General features: G+C 37.3%; 1 protein-coding gene across 17 annotated transcripts in view; it reads right to left on the bottom strand.

The window, feature by feature from the left end:
- Sipa1l1 (signal induced proliferation associated 1 like 1) overlaps nucleotides 1-21652 on the bottom strand; it is a 355619-nt gene that overhangs the window by 247709 nt on the left and 86258 nt on the right. Inside the window, exon 5 of one of the 17 annotated variants that reach the window (XM_078050446.1) lies at nucleotides 17172-17319. The exons of 15 other annotated variants lie outside the window; for them this stretch is intronic. The gene's annotated coding sequence lies outside the window, so the exon portion shown is untranslated. Of the gene's footprint in view, nucleotides 1-10636; nucleotides 10687-17171; nucleotides 17320-21652 lie in introns of those variants that run through there. One more of the 17 variants, XM_040275746.2, reaches the window with a different exon arrangement.

The following is a 21652-nucleotide window of genomic DNA, read 5'->3' as shown; positions in this document are numbered from 1 at the left end:
TTCTTTTTTCTTCTGAAGTTGCTCTGACTTCAAAACGTTCTCTTATAACTCCAAAGAAAAGAAATGAATGGCATACTGTTGGTTTTTCAGAATGAATGCTAACTTGATGAAAATTTTATCCTGGTCCCATTGAAGTTAGTGAAGTAACTCTTTGTGTCCACAGAGAGTAAGGAAGGGCAAAAGCTCACACCATTTGTAAAGGCTTTGGGCACCTAAGCAGTGGCAATGGGTATTACTTTCAGGAGCATGAAATACCTGGCTGTCTCTAATGTACTTGTTAAGTATATGCAGAAACTAGACTCCTGCAGGGAGAGTATCTGAACATAAAAAATGGAATCCTAACACCACTGACATCTAACCTCAAAAAAGTCTCATTCAGCTTTGTTTTAATGACTACAATAGGTTTTTTTGGACAGGAACTGATAACTAAAGAAAAACATGTCCAAGATTGTCTGCATTTCACATGTTATTTATCTCCACTGGGACCAAGAGATATAATGTGTAATTCTAGGCTCTTTTGCCTCCTACCTCTGCAAGTGCCAAGGGCTGTACTCCATAGGCCTGTGAAGGGGTTTTGAATTCCCCAGCAAGTTTTTTTCTGCAACAGGAGAATGTGGCACCTCTGATTGGAAACTGTCCCTACTGACTTCATTTCTTCCTCAGAAAAGGGCTACTGCAACTATGGATACAAACATCTATATCTATTTAATATCTGTCATCTAATATTTTTGAATTCTGGGCTCTAAGAGTCTCAATTCTACATAGTAGAAATTATTTTGCCTTATTGCTTAGCCTAACAAGTGAGCTCATAACCATCAAGAAAAACTGTTCCATCATAACAGCAGCGCCAGGGAAGGGCTCCTACAAGCATATTTGTTGGTTTTCCAAGGGTTTTTACCTGCCTACATTGTCTCAAGTATATTAGATATCAGCAACATGCTCCACTCTGACTTGATAGGTAGTTTCCACGAGAAAGCCAACTTCATTTTATACTCACTTTAAAAATCCCATCAGATTACAAGAAACTACAAACAAGCATAAAATGATTAAATTTTACCAGTTTTCAAAACTTACATGTTGATTAGTCTTTAAAAATTGTTTCCTTAGAAACATATATAAAACTACAAACTATCCAAAATACCACTAAGGTCTTGTGAATAATGCATAAATTACCTCCTTCATAATAGATATTATACTGTAAAATGATAAACTAAACTGTAAGATGCTAAATATTTTCAGAGACAGAATAACACTGTGAAATTTCTCAGAGTACAAAAATCCAATCTGAGGACTTTTTGAACTCAAGCACTCTATGCACAGAATTTATATGCCCACTTACTACTATAAACTGGCTCTAATGACAGTGATATGGAGAAGGTTCTAAAGGATATTCTGACAGCTACCTCCATGTGCAACATGCCATGTTACTCTAGATTATTTTCAAAAGTGTGTGAGGAGCCACAGAAACATAGGCTGTCATCCTAATGATGATCAAATTTTTCAAATAATCATTTTTCCTCACATTTCCCTATTCATTTAAATGTTTAAATGTTTATTTAAACAAAATAACAATTTTTCATAATTAATTACTAGAATTAGAAAAATTCCAAGTTGTCGGGGGGACAGGGTCTTCATTGCTGCTCCATGGTTTGGCAAAACTTTGTATACTTCCATCTATACTCTGGGCTTTCAGTCAAGTTAACGAAATTTTGGCTAGAAAGCAGATATAATTTAGGATAGTGACCCCCTTCTAAAGCAAAAGAGAATGTTAATATTACATGCTTCGAATTTTTTAAACTATCCCATGAGATTTACAATAGTTACTTCTGTTCTATTTGGTTATTTTATCTAAAAAGAACTAAAGAATGCTACTAATATTTTGAAGCAACATATCAAAAAAGGCATTTTAAAATCTTTATCATTAACTAAAACCCATAGAACTGGGAGAAAGGATCTTAATTTAAAATTTAATCAGTTTTTCCATCAACTATAATGGCTATTCCACAGAAACAATTACCCAAAATCCATCCAGTGTTCATTCAACAAGCACTCACTTGGTACTTACCGTGTCCCTGACACTATACCTTGCCAGGAAGAGATGATGCTAAACAAGACAAACAGCGCCTGACTGCAATGACCGTACAGTTGGTGCCTGCACCAGCACCTGCAGGCTCACCTAGAAAATGTGCTTCCAAATCAGTCCTAACTAGCTTGGAACAAAGTTTCCCCTAACAAATAGGGAAATTTAGCCAGGCATGGTGGCACACACCTATAATCCCATCTATTCAGGAGGCTGAGACAGGAGGATTGCAAGTTCAAGGAAAGCTGAAGCAACTTGGCGAGACCATGTCTCAATAAAATAAAAGGAGATGGGGACAGAGCTCAGTAGCAGAGCAGTTTGCTTTAAGCATGCACAAGCCCTTGGGTTCCATCCCCAGTATCACAAAAAATTAAATAAAATAAAATGGAAAATTTTGATTAAGAAGCATAAAGGAATGATCCTTTTCAAATAAAAGTCTAATGGCTACATTTTTATAAATAATCTACACAGCTAAAGGTTCACAGGACCCTTTGGGAACTTCTGGGCAGAAACACAAGGACAGAGGTCACCAAGAAGGTCATCAGAGTTGGCTCTTTTCTGGGACTAAGGAAGCCAGACTAGGGAAGGCCACATGGGATCCCATCTAAATGTTCTGGCCAACCATATGCCCTATGGAAATAACTCCCTGTGCAAGACTCTGAATCTGAAAAAAGATTCATAAATAATCTCCATCTGTGACAGACTTAATGGCAGTCAGTATATGTAAAGTTACAGAAATATCATTATTCAAATAGACTTATGACAACACCAAGTTTCCAATCAACTCATAGCTATTAACTCACCAAGCTGACAAGATTCTGAAAACTTTAAAAAAAAAAACAAAAAAAAACCAGAATTCTAGCCCATAAAACAACTAAGTTCAATGATCTTTCCTAAATGGTAAGCCTAAGATTTTACTTTATACTGAATCTTGACTTTCCTTAGCGATCTCTGTTCAAAAATGTCTTTAAAACTTTAGCTGCATGCAAAATATAGCCAAAGACAAAATCCAAGTTCAGGAAGAGAAAAAAGAAATATCAGTCACATTTACCTGCCCCCAAACCTGTTTCATCAATTTATCCCTAATACAATTTGCCTTACATTTCCTTGTATTTGTTTCTCATCTTCTTACTTCTGCTCCAGGATCAAAGGCTCCAAGGGACAAGACCTGTATGTGATTAGCCTTTCTTTCCAACTCTTCTTTCATTCCCATCTGCTTAGAATAGGAATTAAATGAATTAAAAGGGAGTGCTAAGTTTCTAAAAATAAATTAGTCATCCATGAAGTAATTCAACATCTCATGGTTCCTCTGCCAAGTGATTCATCATCTCTAAGACTCCAAAGTCATGGTTTGAATAGCTCTAAACAGCTTTCTCAAATCTAGGTATAGATTCAACAACCTCATAGTTTAAAAAAAAGAAAAAAAAAGTTTTACCTGAATGAGGTTTTTATTAATGGTAATAAAACAACAGAAAACAGTGAACTGGAACTAAAAATGGGGAGGTGGGGTCTCTCTGCACTATCAAACTGTATAATGTCCATGATACTTTATTTTTTTAATATTTTGTTTGAGTTATAATTGGACACAATACCTTTATTTTATTTTTATATGGTGCTGAGGCAAACTTAGCACCCTGCATGTGCTAGGCAAGTGTTCTACTGCTGAGTCACAACCACAGTCCCTGTCCATGATACTTTAATATTCTTTTCTCCTCCATCCAAAACTTTTCTGAGAAAAATCATGTTATACATTTCCTACTCATAGATTAGTTATAAAAATAAACTAGCATACATTAGGGTGGATAGTTTTAAATTACTAACCAGATTAATCAAATTAATGAAAGTTCATAATATGTTTTGACCTCACTGCAGTCCATATCATGTGTATATATCATCTCATTAAAACATTTATTGTCTACCTATAATTAGTAAACCTATGATAAAAACTGAATGCTCTGCCCCATCTTCTTTTCTTTTCTTTTCTTTTCTTTGGTACCGGGGATTGATTAACCCTACTAAGGATTAACTGGATGGGTAACTGAAGTGCTAGGGTGCTGCTGGAGGAGGTGGGAGTTGGGGTGGGGCTTTGGGGTATATATATTTGTATCTGACAAGTGGAGATCCCTTCCTCTGCTTTCTGATCATCCTGTGAGCCACTTTCCTCCACTATGGTCTTCTGCCATGATGCTCAGCCTCACCTTGAGCCCAAGGAATGGAGCCTTCTATCCATGGACTGAGACCTCTGAAGCCATGAGCCCCCAAATAAACATTTCCTCCACGTGCATCTTATTAATGAGGCCCATACTCTATGGGCAGTGACCTTGGGTTCTCCTTTTGTAGCACCTTCTGTTACTCTCATTATCACCTTACCTTTTAGTCATTAAATTCTGTTAGAGAAGATGTGAAACTTTGCAGAACTGGTTCATAACCCATGCTGGGCACTTAATTTGATTCTCCACCATTTTAGTTAAAAGAAAATCTCTTCAACATAGTAATTCTTTAGATAAACATGTTGGATCAGTTATTTTTTTTCCTCTCAAACTTAACTCATCACCCACATCTCCCCTAATTCTGATACTCCCCCGTACCATGTGGAAAGCCACCACTGAGCCATGGTTCCTGACCAGTGCAGGAGGAGTATGCTGGTGATGAGGTGCTGCTGCCCCAGAGCAGCCAACATGAAGAATCCTTTCCTCCACAAGATAAGATTGCCTCTACTCACTTTTATCTCCCTTTCATCTGCTCCTCATTCTCTGAGTGGTGTGGCCTCTTATGTCTCAGAGTCTCCCCCACCTCATATCTTTACAATCTTAATTTCTACTCCAGAGGAGTCCTTCACACAGTAAATATTTATGCACAATGTGGTGAAGGGGACATGATAACTTTAGTATCAAAAAGACTCGAACCAAAATTATATCAGAAAACAGAAATTGCTTTGTACACAGCCCTCTAGAAAATAATTCCCTTCTTTGTCTCAGCATCAGGCTGAAGGGAAAAATGAGAGCCATCTGGTAACTGGGCAGTAGGGAAGCAGGGAGGCAGATTTGGCATGTTAAGCCTCTAAGTAACTATCAGATTAGTGCCTGGGGTTTGGGTCTTGCTCTTCTGTGTTTCTGCTGCAGCTCTGTACCTCCTTCTTAGACAAGCTGGAAAGTCGTGGGCTGGTTACTATGGGAATTGATGGGTGCTACTGGCAGAGGGAGAAGGAAAGTTCCTGGAATTGATCCAGAAATCCTTGGCGAGCAGGGCTTTTTTCCTTCTCTGGCTTCCATGCCTGCAGGTCTTCAATTTGATTAACTAACTCCATATTAGTTAGGGAAAACCTTTCCAGGACTTCCCTGGGGTCACAAGGAGTATTGAGCTGCCCTCACCAGGAAGACTTTCCAAAAGGTGCTAGTGTGACCCCTGAATCTGTGTTAGCAGTTGGCTTCTCAGGCTTCAGTATGCTCAAAATTAAACTCAAGCCTTCTGTTTTTCTGTACATTGTCAAGGAATGTGGTGAGACAGGAGGTGGGGAAGTCAGTGTTTAATTCCTGCGTCACAGCTGGGCATGGTGGTATGCACATGCCTGTATTCCCAGCAACTTGGTAGGCTGAGGCAGGAGGACCACAAATTTGAGGCCAGCCTGGCAACTTAGCGAGGCCCTAAGCAACTTAGTGAGAGACCTTGTCTCAAAGCAAAAAGTAAAAAGGGCTGGAGATGTAGCTTGGTGGTAAAGCATCCCTGGGTTCGATCCTTAGTATCAAAGATAGGGTAGAGCTGGGCGTAGTGGTGTGCACCTGTAATCCCAGCAGCTGGGGAGGCTGAGGTAGGAGGATTGTGAGTTCAAAGCCAGTCTCATCAACTTAGTGAAGCCCTATGCAACTAAGTGAGACTCTGTCTCTAAATGAAATATAAAAAGGGCTGGGGACATGATCAGTGGTTAAGCGTCCCTGGATTCAATCCCAAATAGGGATTAACTGAGTGGTAACTGAAGTGCTAGGGTGAATCCCAACCATTTCTTCACTGAACCTTCTTGCATTGTCTCACCTGTGAGCTTTTGGGGGACATCTCAAATCCAAACCATAACAGGGGAGATGCCAAGTAAAGCCACTACAGGGTTACAGCACATGCATGTGCACATTCTGAATTCTAACAGGTACATTCCTAAATTTTCTCATGAGGATATCACAGCAATACCAATAAGAACTTTAAACTTTAACTGCTGCATGCATGGCACCTTGCTAATTATTATCGCATATAATAATAAAATAAAAAGACCCTAAAATATGACTCAGCATAACTAAAAGTATAGAGGAAATGGAAGAAAATACATGAAAACATGAATGTTTGCTGTGATATCAGTAACTGTCCTTTATTTTATTCATAATGAATCTTTTTATAATAAACTTTCCTTTAAAAGCTGAGAAGATAAGAAATACTTGAGCTATTTAAGAAAATTGCCTGGGAGATCAGTGCTCTAAAAAAAATCTAAATTGACATGTAAATTTACCACAACCCTAATAAAATGAAAGGAATAGTCTTTCAGAAATTCAAAAGCTAAATCTACAGTTCATATGGAAAAGCAAAAGAGCAAGAATAATTAGGGTAAATATAAAAAAGCAGAGTAATGAGGTGGATCTAGGCTTTATAGTAAAAGTGCTGTGAATCTGTAATAATTAAAAAGGTTTGAAAGTAGTTCATGAGAAAGTCATCCAATCAATGGATACATTAAGAAATCCAAACATATCTCAGAGAAGTTGATATAAGATAAAATATAACACTTAATCAAGAAAAAAAACTCTTAAAATGTGGTGCTGGCATAACACACAGCCAAGCGGAGGACAGAACAGGCACTGACTCACAGCAAACTAAACCCAAATTGATTAAAATATGTAAACATAAAAACAGAAACCACAAAGGTATTAAAATAAAGCAGGAGACATTTTTCACAATCTTGGTGAGATTACAAACTTTCTAAGTAGGACATAAAATCCAAAGTCCATAAAGCAAAAGATTAATAAATTTGTAAATTTTATACCTGTAAAAGTTACCATAAACAACAAAACTCAAACCCAGTGGGAAAAAATTATCAACTCCTATGACAAATTTTCTATGGTAATTTTCTTTTTACATATAAGCTCATCTCAATAGATAAACGGGCAAAGGAACACAAGTGTTGATTCTCAAAAAGGGAAACTATTCTTAAGCACATAATAATGTGTTTAGCTTCATTTATGGCAAGAGATATGTACAGCAGATGACAGTGAGATTCCATTTTCTGCCACTGAAAATGGAAAGATCAAACAGTTAAATCAAGCTGCATACCCATAGTCTCAGCTACTTGGAAAGGTAGGAAAACAGCTTGAACTCAGGAGTTCAAGCCAGCCTGGCTAATACGGCGAGACTTATTTATCTCAAATAAATCAAATCAAAAGTTAAATCACACACTACTGGCAAGGGAAAAGAAGAAGATATAATTTGTCAATGAAAGTATAAATGTGTATCACAGAATAAAAAATAAAAGATCAATACCTAAAAAGGGAGTCTAGCAATACTTAAAGACATATATTCTTTGATCTAGAAATTCCCACATACAGACCATATGCTTGCAAGTTCAATTATAGCCACTATCTTAGTCTGTTTTCTATAACAAAATGCCTGAGGCTGGGTAATATACAAAGACAAGAGCTCACAGTTTTGTAGGCTGAAAGTTCAAGGTCAGGTGGCATCTTTACTACAGAGTCTGTTAAGGGCCTTTTGGCCACATCCTAACAAGGCAGACTCCATTGTGATGAGAGCACATGTAAGAGAGAAAGAGCAATCACATTGTAAGACAAGAAGCAAAAGAGATACAGGGGCAAGGCTTGCTCTTTTTATAATGGCTCCCTCCTATGAGAACTCACCCACTCTGCAAGACCAGCATGATTTCCTTCTGAGGGCAATGCCCCTGTGACCTGCTTGCCTTGCACTAGGCCCCCATCTCTCAAATGTTCTTAAATGTTCTCAACATGTCACACTGGGGACCAAGCTTCCAGCACATCAATCTTTGGGGGACACACACAAGCCATATCCAAATCACAGCAACTAGTAGCATTGTTAATAATATCAAAAGATAAACAACTCAAAGGCCACCATTAAAAGAGTTAATAATAAACAACCATAAAGTGGAAATAGAACAAATATATAGTTTGATATGCTACCATTTGTGTAAAAGTAAAATTTTTAAAGCACACATATATATACACTATGGCATTTCTAGATTTAATCCTAAAAAAGAGAAAGATATTAGTGGAAAAATTGGTGAGATGCTAATAACACGTATACAGTTTAGTTGCATAGTACAACCTTGAAATTGTATTCCATTAGCATATAACAGTTATTTTAAAGCAACAAAGTTTGGGTTAAAAAAAATCTTAATTACTTTTTGATTAAACTACTTCACTCATGGTATTCTTAACCTTCTATAAACTGTTAGTGAGAAACATTAAGAGTCTACGTATTTTGCTTCATTACTTTAAAATTCCTCACTTATTGCTCCTAAATAGCATATATCTCACCTACTAGATTTTAGGTCCTTATTTTAGTCAGCTTTTTTCATCACTGTGACTAAAAAGACCCAACCAGCACAATTATAGAGGAGGAAAAGTTTACTTGAAGGCTCAGTCCATAAAGGCTGGCTCCATTTCTCAGAGATCAAGGTGAAGCAGAACATCACAGTGCAAGAGTGTGGCAGAGGGAAGTAGCTCACATGATGATCAGAAAGCAGAGAGGAAGAGAGTCTTCACTTGCCAGAAACAAATATATACCCAAAGCCATGCCCCAATTCCCACCTCCTCCAGCTGCACCCTACCACTTCAGTTACCACTCAATTAATCCCAATGGGGGAATTAATTCACTGATTGGGCTAAGATTCTCACAACGCAATCATTTCTCCTCTGAACCTTCTTGTATTATCTCACATGTGAGCTTCTGGGGGACACCTCACATCCAAACCATAACACTCCTTAAAGGAAGGAGCTACATCATCTCTGTACTTAAAGACTCTGGAGATCATCTGCTATATGAGAGTTTAACAAATGAAAGCCAAAATTAATATCCTCAGGCCTAGAGGCTGGGGATGTAGCTCAGTGGTAGAGTACTTCCCTAGCATGTACAAAGTACTGGGTTCAACCCATGGGTACTGGAGATTGAACCCAGGGGTGCTTTACCACTGAGTCACATCCCCTGCCCTTTTTAATTTTTATTTTGAGACAGGCTCTCACTAAGTTGCTTAGGGCCTCACTAATTTGCTGAGGCTGGCCTCGAACTTATGATCCTCCTGCCTCAGCCAATAGAGTTGCCAGGGTTCCAAATGGGCATCACCACACCTGGCAAAAAAATAAGGCAAACTTTGTGTTCCAAATACCTAAACAATTTTTCTAAGGTTCCCTTTGATCCTTAGTGAAAATTACATGGAAGAAAAAAGAAGCAAGAGACAGAGAGGACAGGATGCACACTGAGGTTGTGGGTGGGAAAAAAACAGCCATTTTAGATATACTACCCTCTAACTTAACTTCCTAAACAGTTTGCTCTGTGCTGGAGGCAATGGTAACAGAGTGACAGAGAAAATATAATCCTTACAATAGGAGTTGGGCATAATTAATTCAAAGTCAACACTTGAAAAGGTAAAACTAGAAAACTGCCTCAGATTTGAGAGTGTTTTCTACAAGGGCTAATAAAATGCTTCTCAAAGAAAAGTTCCCTATTTTTAAGAAAAGAACAGGACAAAAGTCCAGTTTTGACAAAGTTTTGCTTTTCTATAATAGCTTCTCAGAAAAGCCTCATGGGCAGCACACTTTAAAATGTCTAAACAAAAGATTCTAGCTTCAAACTCCACAAGTAACCTAATTTCCTAAACATCCAAAACCCAAAAGGAGGATTAAAATTTAGGAAATACTCTTTTGAGTTCCCTGAAAGGGTAAAGAAATGCTACTTTCCCCCAAGGCATCACCCCGTACTCAGAGATCAAGGCCTCAGTGTCCACATTATACTGCAAAACCACCTGCCTTCTATGGGTATCCATTTCCCATTCATAAAATAAACATATCTCAACCAAGGTTCCTTCTAGGCCTAAATTCTATTTCTGCTTCTTTCCTCAAACCACCAGACTAGAAGGATTGTTAAGGTCTTCTATCAAATACACATCCCAACACATGCATTTGTGTATGCTGAGGGGAGGAGATGCCTGTTAATATTTACTTTCTATTTCCATAAGAGCCCAACACAAAAAAAGCAAAATATCTGTTTGGTGAGAGCATTACACAAGCATTTATCAAATAAGAAGGAAAAGAATTTATTCAACAATATGTTGAAGTAAAACTAGAATGTGTATGCTATTTAGTGAAACACTGACTGTCCACTCATCCATGGTTAGGGAGATGAAAGCTTCTGAGCTCCCATGTGATTTCATGTCGTAGTCCACATATAAATTCTTCTAGATAGCTTTAGGAATATATTCTGTCACCTGATATTTTCATTTTGTTCCCATGTTGCATAGCAAGGAAGAAAGATGAGAACTATAAGAAGAATGCTCACCATATGTAATGACAGCTGACTTGTCAGTAGACAGTCTTCTTCTAAGTTACTTGATATACCCCTTTAGCTCCAGACTACTGGCTTGCAAGATGATCATATGAAAAGCAGAATAAGAGGTCTGTAAGTAAGTTAGTATGATAAAACATAGTATGGTGGAGATTTAATAATCTCCATCAGCTGAAATTTTCATTCTCAAAACACATAACACTAGAATATTAACAAATATGGCTTTGTTCTATAGGAGATCTTTTTATGATACAGGCCCTTTGTAAATAATATGAGAATACAGAAGAATTGTGCAGAAAATCTATAAAGTTCAATTTTCTACAGTGAAAGGTAAGTGTGAGTTGATAAGGATGTGAAATAATATCCATCTGTGAAGATAAACTTTTTTTTTAAAGAGAGAGTGAGAGAGAGAGAGAGAGAGGGAGAGAGAGAGAGAGAGATTTCTTAATATTTATTTTTTAGTTATCGGCGGACACAACAACTTTGTATGTGGTGCTGAGGATCGAACCCGGGCCGCACGCATGCCAGGCGAGCGCGCTACCACTTGAGCCACATCCCCAGCCCTGAAGATAAACTTTTAAGAAGCCTTCCTGGGGAAATGAATTTGAACACATGTCAAAGGAGAATTAGAGAAGTGACAGGTGGTAGGAGAAGAAGGAAACTACAGGCATAAAAAATTATCTAGGCAAAAGCAGACACTGTGGTTTCTTGAGAGATTAATCAGTTAGAACAAACAGAAAGGGGAGAAAGCACACATATGAACATGAGCCTCAGTTTTCCCCTCTGTCACAGAGAGGCTGTACAAAATGACTACCCCTGGTCCTGTCCAATGACAGCCTGCTTCCTATGAAACCCTGCACTGTGCACCTGCCTCTTCCACCATCCTGAAGGGCTCCTGGCTCAATGGCCCTATTGGATAGATGAATAGATTAAGGCTCAGAAAACTGAAAAGGTCTCCAGCTAGAGGGTTTTTGAAACAAACAAAAAAAGGACAGGAAAACAACTGTGGAAAAAAGAAATGGCGTATGAAGAATGCCAGTTTCAAAAATCAGAACTTCTGTACATAATTTATCAATGAAATAAATATTGCACTTTTTTAAGATCTTAAAAGATATAAAGGAATAAAGAATCTTCCCTGTCACACTGTTCAAAACAAAGGGAAACTAAGAGTCCTTTAAGGGAAACTGAAAGTGGTGTTGTGCCTCCTCTTGCCCCAGCAGGACTAGAACTACACCATGATTCTCTGCTGCAGCGTCCATAATGAGCAGGTATGGTGCTGGACACACACATTACCCAGTCATTAGCACAGACACTGGCAGTTAAAATAAGAGGCCTTCCAAATTCAGAAGCACTCTCACTCCTAGCAAAGCCTGTGTACAGATTCAAAACAAGGTGCAATTTTATGCAAAAGCTCAGTGGTCACTATAATGATTTACTAGTATTCATTTAACTGCAGAATTCACTATTTCTAAATGTTTTTATGGCTAGCAGCAAAGTACAGTACAATAAATAAAACTAGTCTTGAGGGCTAGAAACACTGCTTAGAGGTTCAGCACTTGCCTAGCATGTGTGAGGCCCCAGGTTTGATCCCCAGTATCAAAAAAAAAAAAAAAAAGGGGAAAAAAATCTAGTCCTTAAACAATTCAAAGCCAAGGGCTGGGGCTGTAGCTCAGTGACAGAGTGCTTGCCTTGCATGCGTGAGTCACTGGTTTTGATCCTCAGCACCACATAAAAATAAACAAATAAAATAAAGGCATTCTGTCCATCTACAACTACCAAAAAAAAAAAATTAAATTCAAAGCCAAGTAGTACAAGTTAATTAGATCTACTTACTCGCAAACAAGAAGTCATTTCTTCAAATTTAGCTCTAACCCTTACCATTTCACTACATGAACATTTGGGATTAAAAAAAAAAAAAATCTATCCTCTCCTGGTGGGAGCTGATCTAATAAAACAATTAGAGAATATGATAATAGCCCACAGCCTGACAACTGCACAGAGAAACCTGCCATGTGCACAGGCCAAGAGGCAAGGATGTTGTCTACAGACTCTGTAATCAGGGACCACAGGAAATATCCTATAATTTTAGCAAAGAAAAAAAAATGACAGGAAAGCTATGGCATATCCCTAAATAATCAACAAAATATTAGGCAGCAATTAAAAAGAATGAACTAGATTTATTTAACTAAGATGGACAGCATGTTTCTGAAAGAAACAAAATATAAATATTAAGTACAATGCCAATTAAGTTTTAAAAATACAAAAATGCTTTTATAAATAAAAATGAAAATGTTAAGTCAACAAAGCATTTACATTTGGAAGGCAAGTAGAAGACCAGGAAGGGGAAGGCCTGGAATAAAGAAGTACATACATCTAATAAATGGGTCCACTTATTCTACTTAAAGAGACTTTCTAAAATATCTCCTAAGAACTTTTCAGGGTTATTAAGTGATTTAGGATTCAAAAATACAGTAAAATAAAGATAATATCTCTGCAACTATTACTAAATTAAAATCTAACCAAAGATCAGATTCTGGGAAGATCAAGAGTAGGAAGAACCAGGGAACTGGTTCCGCACCCAGACAACAATTACACTAAAATAATTGCCTGATGGAACTATTTTGAGGCTCCGGACATAAGGACATAGCTGTGGTTAATTTTGGTCAATATCAGCTCTTCACATAGTCACAGCTACACATCCCCCATGCCCAGCCCTGTGGCAGATAGTTGTACAACTTGCAGGAGCTAGGGTGAGCAAAAAGGACACGTTCCTCTAAATATCTAGCATCTGGGTTCTGATTTGCACAAGGATGGCCACTGGCTGCTTGGGATCACAGAGATGCAGTGTCAATTTAAAGATGCTGAAAGAATTGAAGATGTGTAAAAAGTCAATAAATGATATATGAAGAAATTGAAAACATCAATAAGGATATAAAAACGCTAATGAAGCCAAAAAGAAATTCTGGAGCTGAAAAGAATAATAATAGAAATGAAAAATTCACCAGCGGCATTTAAAGACAGTTTTGAAGACACAGAAGAAAAGAATGAGCAGCAGGAGATCAAGATGGTGGAACAGAACAGGTCACTCTCCAGGCTGCCCTATGGCATGAAACCAAGAAAGCAAGGAGTCAGCTTCTCAGAAATGTGGGTGGAAAAGGGGAGCAGGGGAGGGCCTTCACTGGGAATTAATACTGGACATTCAAAGCAGATCAGGTGGGAGACAACAGAATAATGAAGAACTCCCCCACCCTACATCCACCACTGCCAGTGCCTGCCAGAGCAGTCCCTTCACTCACCAAGTGGAGGGATAGCAGAATAAAGGGAAATCGCGCTTTTAGACCTTGTGGCATGTCTTAGTAAGGAAAGACCAGAGATCAAAGACCCTGGCAGAACTGATGCAAAAGGTGTGCTGCAGGATACTGTCTTGTGGGAAAGAAGCCTTGTCTCTCTGGCTGCCCCTGGACGAAAGAGGAAGGAGACATCTTATAGCCGCTCAGCAGGAGCCTGCGGCTGTGGGTGCCAAGTTCTGGCAAACCAGAGCTGGATCCAAAAACACGCCTGACAAACTCACACCAAAAGTCATAAAACCTGCCTAAAAGGCCAGGAGAAAATCAGATGCAGAGAGAGTTTTACACAGGGAATATGGATCGTGGAAAGTCACCCAGCTCCCAGCTCCCCCTTGAGTCTGACCACAAGCAGGCCCGGCGAGGAATGACTTGGTTTGTAGACTGAACCTAAGAGCCCAGGAAAGGTGGAGTCCATGAGTGATGGAGGGGGTGAAGGCTGACTCTCCCACATGAGTGGAACCCGGGGAAGATTCCTGGAGTGCAGTATCCCAGCACAGATGGGCAGCAGCAGCTGGATGGACCCTGGAGATGCGCCCATTTAAAAACTTCAGACCAAAAAAAAAAAAAAAAAAAAAAAAACCTTCAGACCATTCAACGAAGAGCCTGCACCTATGGAGACCCAAACCCTGCCTTCAGAAGCTCCACCTCTGGAACTCTACTCACAGAAAACTACAGCAAGCCCACCCTGAGGGTGGAGCAGACATCGCACTCCAGCCCACTCCACCTAACACAGGTGAAGGGAAGCTGAGAACTTCTGAACTCCCACTGGCAACAAGAGGAGCCACTCAAAAAGAGAAAGGATTGACAGCCTGCAGTCACTACTTACATACACAATATATACCTCAAGAAGAAACAGAAAGACAGACATTTGGGAATAGACAAAGAACATTTATTCTCATAGGCAATTTTTGAACACTGCAATAGAAGGAATTCCTTAACTTTTCATTGAGAAGGGTTTTGTTTGTTTTTGTTTTTATTTTTTTACTTTTTTTAAGGAGTTACTGGTTTTTTAAAAAAAATATTTATTTTTTAGGTGTAGATGAACACAACACAATGCCTTTATTTTTTTATTTGGTGCTGAGGATCGAACCCGAGTCCCACCCGTGCTAGGCGAGCGTTCTACCACTGAGCCACAATCCCAGCCCAGTTTTTGTTTTTATTAATTGCTTTTATTTTTTTACATACATGACAGCGGAATGCATTACAATTCTTATTACATGTATAGAGTACAATTTTTCATATCTCTGTTTGTATATAAAGTATATTCACACTAACTCATGTCTTCATACATGTACTGTGGATAATGATGTCCATCACATTCCACCATCATTGCTAACCCCCTGCCCCTTCCCTTTCCCTCCCACCCCTCTCCCCTATCTAGAGTTTGTCTATTCCTCTCATGTTCTCTCTCCCTATCCCACTATGAGTCAGTCACATTATATCAGAGAAAACATTCGCCATTTGTTTTTTTGGGACTGGCTAACTCCACTTAGCATTATCTTTTCCAATGCCATCCATTTACCTGCAAATACCATGGTTTTATCCTCTTTTACTGATGAGTAATATTCCATTGGGTTTTTTTTTTCCCTCTGTTTAATTATGACCTGAATGGTTCATGGACACTTATACATAAACATATATGTCTCTTTATTCTAATTTCTTGCATTTTTTTGAAGGCAGTTATTTGTCATGGCTTACTCATTTGAGGGCTAGGATGTTTCATTACTATATTTCTCTTTTTGTTTTGTTTGTTTTGTTTTCTTCTGCTTCCCTTAATTCTCCTTCTCTCTTTTCTTTTGCTAACAGTCAAACATTATTGTTCTCTCTTTCATTCCTCCTTTAAGTTTTACTTCTATTTTCTCTTCTTCTCCCTCATAATCATCACATCCTATACCTTTTCTGTTCTCTCCCTCTCCACTTTTTGAAATTGCAAACCTTTTGTAAACTTGCTGTTTTTAATGTGGTCAATAACTGATCACATCATTTCTTTATATGTGACAATTAACATGCTAAATGTCACAGAAGAAACTATTTGGTTTTATGCAATATATCATTGGTGTTGGTTGTTGTTATTATTTGTTTATTGAGGTACTTGGAATCTTCAGGGAAAGTATAAATTCACAGGGTAGAAATTCTACTGCCTCAGATCCTTACTGTTAGATGGACAGGCACACAAACAATATGAAAAAGCAAGGGAACAAATCACCCCAAACAAGCCAAAATGCCTCAATTATAGAATCCTTTGACACCACAATGAAAGAAATGTCAGAGAAGAAATTTAGAAAGTTCCTAGTTGAACTGATCTGGAAGTTAAAGACCTCTTCAATAAAGAGAGAGTCCGAGGATCAAATGGAAATCCTCAAAATTAAAGAATCAATAAATCAAATTTAAAATTCAATAGAAAGCATCACCAGCAGACTATACCACTTGGAAGACAGAGTTTCAGGCAAAAAAGACAAAATATATAATCTTGAAAATAAAGTTGACCATGGAGAAAAGATGTTAAGAGGCCATGAAAAGAAAGTTCACAAAATTTGAGACAACATGAAAAGATCAAGTTTAAGATTTATTGGGATAGACGAAGGCTCAGAGACACAAACCAATGGAATGCCCAATCTTTTCAATGAAATAATATCAACAAACTTCTCAAACCTTAAAAATAAAATGGAAAATCAAATGTAGAAAGCTTATAGGACCCCAAATATACTAAAATACAACAGACCCACATCAAGGCACACTACTATGAAAATACAGAATAAGGATAGAATTTTAGAGGCTATCAGAGAAAAATGACAAGTAACATTTAGAGGGAAACTGATCCCCAGATCTCAGCTCATCTCTCAACCCAGTCCTTCAAATTATTGTCAAAATGGCCATACTACCCAAAGTGCTATAGAGATTTAACTCAATGCCTTTTAAAATTGCAATGACATAATAGATAAACTCTAGATAGGGCAGAGGGGTTGGAGGGGAAGGGAGAGGGCATGGGGTAATTAATGATGGTGGAATGTGATGATCATTACTATCCAAAGTACATGTATGAAGACACGAATTGGTGTGAATATACTATGTATACAACCGGAGATATGAAAAATTGTGCTCTATATATGTAATAAGAATTGTAATGCATTCTGCTGTCATATATGAATAAAAAATTTTTTTAAAAAACACAAAGTACTTACAGAAAAAAATTGCAATGACGTTCTTCATTGAAATAGAAAAAGTAGTCATGAAATACTTCAGGAAAAATAAGTACTCCTCAATAAGATTATCAAGTTTCTCATCAGAAATTTTGGAGACTAGAAGATACTTTGCAAATATATTCAAAGCCTAAAATAAAGGAAGAGTGGAAGAACCTGTTAGCTAAGACTCACATGTCCAGCAAAACTGTCCTTCAAACCCAAGAGAGAAATTAAGACATTCCCAGATAAACTAGAACTGGGGAAATGTTGCCAAGAGGAGTCCTGCAGGGTGAAAGGAAAGACACTAGACAATAATTTAAAACTATATAAAGAAATAAACACCTCAATAAAGGTAAATATTTGGGCAATAAAAACTCACATTATTGTAACAATAATAAATAACTGCACTTTTTCATTTTTTACATGATTTAAGAGACTAACACGTGTTGTGAAAAACAGTCTAAAAGCTATATTATTTAACTCTACTTTTCCCCCCCTTGAAGTACTAGGGATTAAACCCAGGTCCTGTGCATACAAGGTGACTGCTATACCACTGAGCTATCAGCAGCCTTTTTTTTTCAGTCCAAGTCCTGCTAAATTGTCCATGTTAGCATCAAATGCATGATCCTCCTGCCTTAGGCTCCCAAGCAGTGGTGTGCCATGTGCCTATAAACCCACATTTTGTTTTTTACATGATTTAAGAAACAAATGTACTAATCTCTTATTAGTTCATTATTAGTTAATACTATTAGGCACACAGTGTATAAAGATGCCCTTTTGTGACAGCAAAACTCAAAGGGATGGGGTCAGAACTTAGAAGAGCTGGGTTTTTGTATGTTATGGCACTTAAGCTGGTATAAATTCAATTAGGGTGTTATAACTTTAGGATGGCAAATCTAATTTCCATGGTAACCACAAAGAAAATAGCTACAGATTATATATGTAAGTCAAAATGAGAAAGGAACATAAAGATTTCACTACAGAAAAAAATCAACTAAATAAAAAAGAAGACAGCAATATAAAAAATGAGAGACAAAACAGCTACAAGTGTACAGAAAACAACCCAACATAACAGAGCTGAAGTCCTTCCTTATCAGTAATTACTTGAAGTGGAAATGGATTAAACACTCCAGTCAAAAAACAGAGAATAGCAGAATTGATTTAAAAAAAAAAAAAAACATGATCAACTACATGCTACCTACAAGACACACAAAAGTAAAGGAACAGAAAAAGGTATTTCAAGTAAATTGAATACTAAACAAAAGAGAACAGGGGTGACTATACTAACACTAGAAAAATAGGTTTGTTTGGGTTTTTTGTTTTTGTTTTTGTTTTTGTTTGTACCAAGCTACATCCCCAGTCCTTTTTCATTTTTTATTTTGAGAAAGAGTCTAAGTTGCTGAGGCTCTCACAAGTTACTGAGGCTGGCCTCAAACTTGAAATCCTCTTATCTCAGTCTCCTGAGTCACTGGGATTACAAGCAAGTGCCACTATGTCCTGCCAAAATAGATAGAATCAAGAATTTACGTGAGACAAAGAAGGATACTGTGTATTAATAAATGGCTCAATACAGTAAGAATATAATTATTAAAATTATATATAATTTTAAAAATCTATGCACCTAATGACACAATAGAAAATACATAAAACAACCCTGACAAACAAGGAAGAAATACACAGTTCTACAACAGTAATTGTGGACTTTATCATTATTTTTTGTTTTTATGTGGTGTTGAGGATCGAACCCAGTGACCCGCGAATGCCAGGAGAACACGCTACCACTTGAGCCACATTCCCAGCCCTTTAATTGTGGACTTAATATCTTACTCTTAACAAAGGGTAGAACAATTAGACTGAATATAAGTTTAAAAAAAATTAAAGAGGACATAAGAAACGAACTAGACCTAATAGACATATACAGAACAGTCTAGACAACAACAAAGAATACTCACTCTTCTCAAATACACATGACATGATTTCCAGAATAAAACATATATTAGGCCATGAACTAAATCTCAACAGATCTTAAAAGATTGACAGTATACAAAACATCTTCTCCATCTAAAACAGGAAGAAGTTAGAAATCAGTTACAGAAGTACAACTGGAAAATGTACAAAACTGCAGAAATTGAACACCATATTCTTAAACAACCAATGAAGCAAAGAAGAATCACAGAGAAAATTTTAAAAATACTTAGAGATAAATGAAAATGAAAACACAGCATGCTAAAACTATGCAGAAATGCAGGACTGGGGGTGATTTATAGCAATAAATACTTACATAAAAACCAAAATCTGAAATCAACCAAGGTACTTTATAATTTCCAAAACCATAAAGAGAACAACAAATTAAACTAAAGTAAGCTAGCAGAAGGAAGAAAATAATAAATATTAGAGCAGAGATAAACAAAACAGCAGAAAAACAAAGGGGGAAAAAAAATCAATGAAATCAAAAGTTCACTCTTTAGACAAATCAACATAATAGACAAAAGTTTAGATAGATGTTCTAACAAAAAAAAAAGAGGGAAAATTCATATGACTAAAGTCAGAAATGAAAGTGAGGGTATTACTACTGATTCCCCAGAAATAAAAAGGATTTTTAAGAATCAACAATTGCATGCCAACAAATAGGATAACTTATATTAACAGAATGAAGAGGGAAAAAATCCCCCACAATAATCTTAATTGATGTAGAACAAAGGCATTTGATAAAATTCAGTTCCATTTCAGGGTAAAAGTATTCAACAAATTAAGAATAGGAAGGAACCAGCTCAACATAATGAAAGCAATACATACGAAACACCCAGAATAAACATCAGCCTCTGGTGAACAACTCAAAAAATTTTTCTTCAAAGATTAGGAACAAAAGGCAAGGGTGCACACATTTACCACTTCCACTCAGCCCAGTACCAGTAGTTCTAGCCAAAGCAATTAGATGAGAAAAAAAAATAAATGCATTCTATTTGGAAACGAAAAAGTAAAATTACCTCTATTCACAGACAATACACTCTTATATGCAGAAAACCCAAAAATTCAAAGAAAAAGAAAAAAAAAAAAAAAAGCAAGTCCAGGCACTGAGGCACACACCTGTAATTCCAGCTACCTACAAGACTGAAGCAGGAGTAAAGCAAGTCCAAGGCAAGCTTCAAATTTGCAACACCCTGTCTCAAAAAACAAAAAAAAAGGGGGGGGGGCTGCAGATGTAGCTCAATAATAGAGTTTATACCTAGCATTTGTAAGGTCCCGAGTTAAATTCCCAGTACCACCAAAAAAAAAAAAATCATCAAATAGAGTAAAAGGGCAGCCCACAGAATGGAAGAAAGTATTTCCAAATCATATCTGATAAGGAATTACTATGTAGTCTATATAGTCAAGAACACCAACCAAAAAAAAAACAAACAAAAAAAAGCTCAAACTGATTCCAAAAAATAGACAATGTATTCAAATAAGCATTTCTCAAAAGATATACAAATGACTAATAATATACACATGAAAAGATACTCAACATCTCCAGTGTGTAACCAATACTCACTAATCTTTAGTGAAATGCAAATCAAAACTACAAGATACTATATCACATCCATTAGCAATGTCAATAACAAAAACAACAAAAATAAAGGTTGGCAAAGATGTGGAAAAGTTCAAACTTTTGTGCACAGCTGGAAGGAAGGTAAAATAGTACTAATTAAGAAAAAAGGTTCAATGGTTCCTCAAAATTTTTCAAATTACCGTATGACCCAGTGTGTTGCGATTTGGATATGAGATGATTCCCAAAATTTTCTGGGTTATTGCAGGAATGTTCTGAGATGAAATGATTAATTATGAGAGCTGTAACATATCAGTGGATTAATCCATTTGATGAATTAGTTATTAAAAAGGACTACTGTACTAGGTGGTAACTGTAAGCAGGCGGAGCATGGTTGAAGAGGTGGATCACTGGAGCCATATCCTAGAGAGGTTTACCCTCTCTGAAGCCTCTTCACTACTCTATTTCTCTCTCTCTCTCTGATTTCTGGCTGCCATGAGTAGAACAGCTCTCCTCTGGCCACACTCTTCTACCATTATGTTCTGCCTCTATTTCACCTAGAGCAATGAAGCCAGACAGTCATGGAATGAACTTCTGAAACCATGAGCCAAAATAAACTTTTCCTCCTTTAAGTTATTCTTGTTGGGTATTCTGGTCACAGCAACAAAAATCTGACTAACACAGAAATTGGTACTGAGAAGCGGAGCCATTGCTATGATTACAACTGACCATGTGGTTCTGAAGTCTCTGAAATTTGTGGGAGGAGTGAGTTTTGCAAAGTTTGAAGATGTAGGCTGGAGAAGCCTTAGAATGTTCTAAGCAGAGTTTAATGAACAACTCTGGTGGAAGTTCGAAAGATCAGAATGTGGACAGGAATACAGATTGTAAAGTGTGCTCATAAGGTCTCAGAGGAGAAGAGGAACTCTACTAGAAATCAAACTAGAGACCATACGTG

Source organism: Ictidomys tridecemlineatus, chromosome 5 (assembly GCF_052094955.1).
Source record: "Ictidomys tridecemlineatus isolate mIctTri1 chromosome 5, mIctTri1.hap1, whole genome shotgun sequence".
In the NCBI taxonomy this organism is placed as follows: domain Eukaryota; kingdom Metazoa; phylum Chordata; class Mammalia; order Rodentia; family Sciuridae; genus Ictidomys; species Ictidomys tridecemlineatus.
The sequence above is the reverse complement of the archived record's forward strand: the minus strand, read 5'-3'. Positions and strand labels throughout refer to the sequence as shown.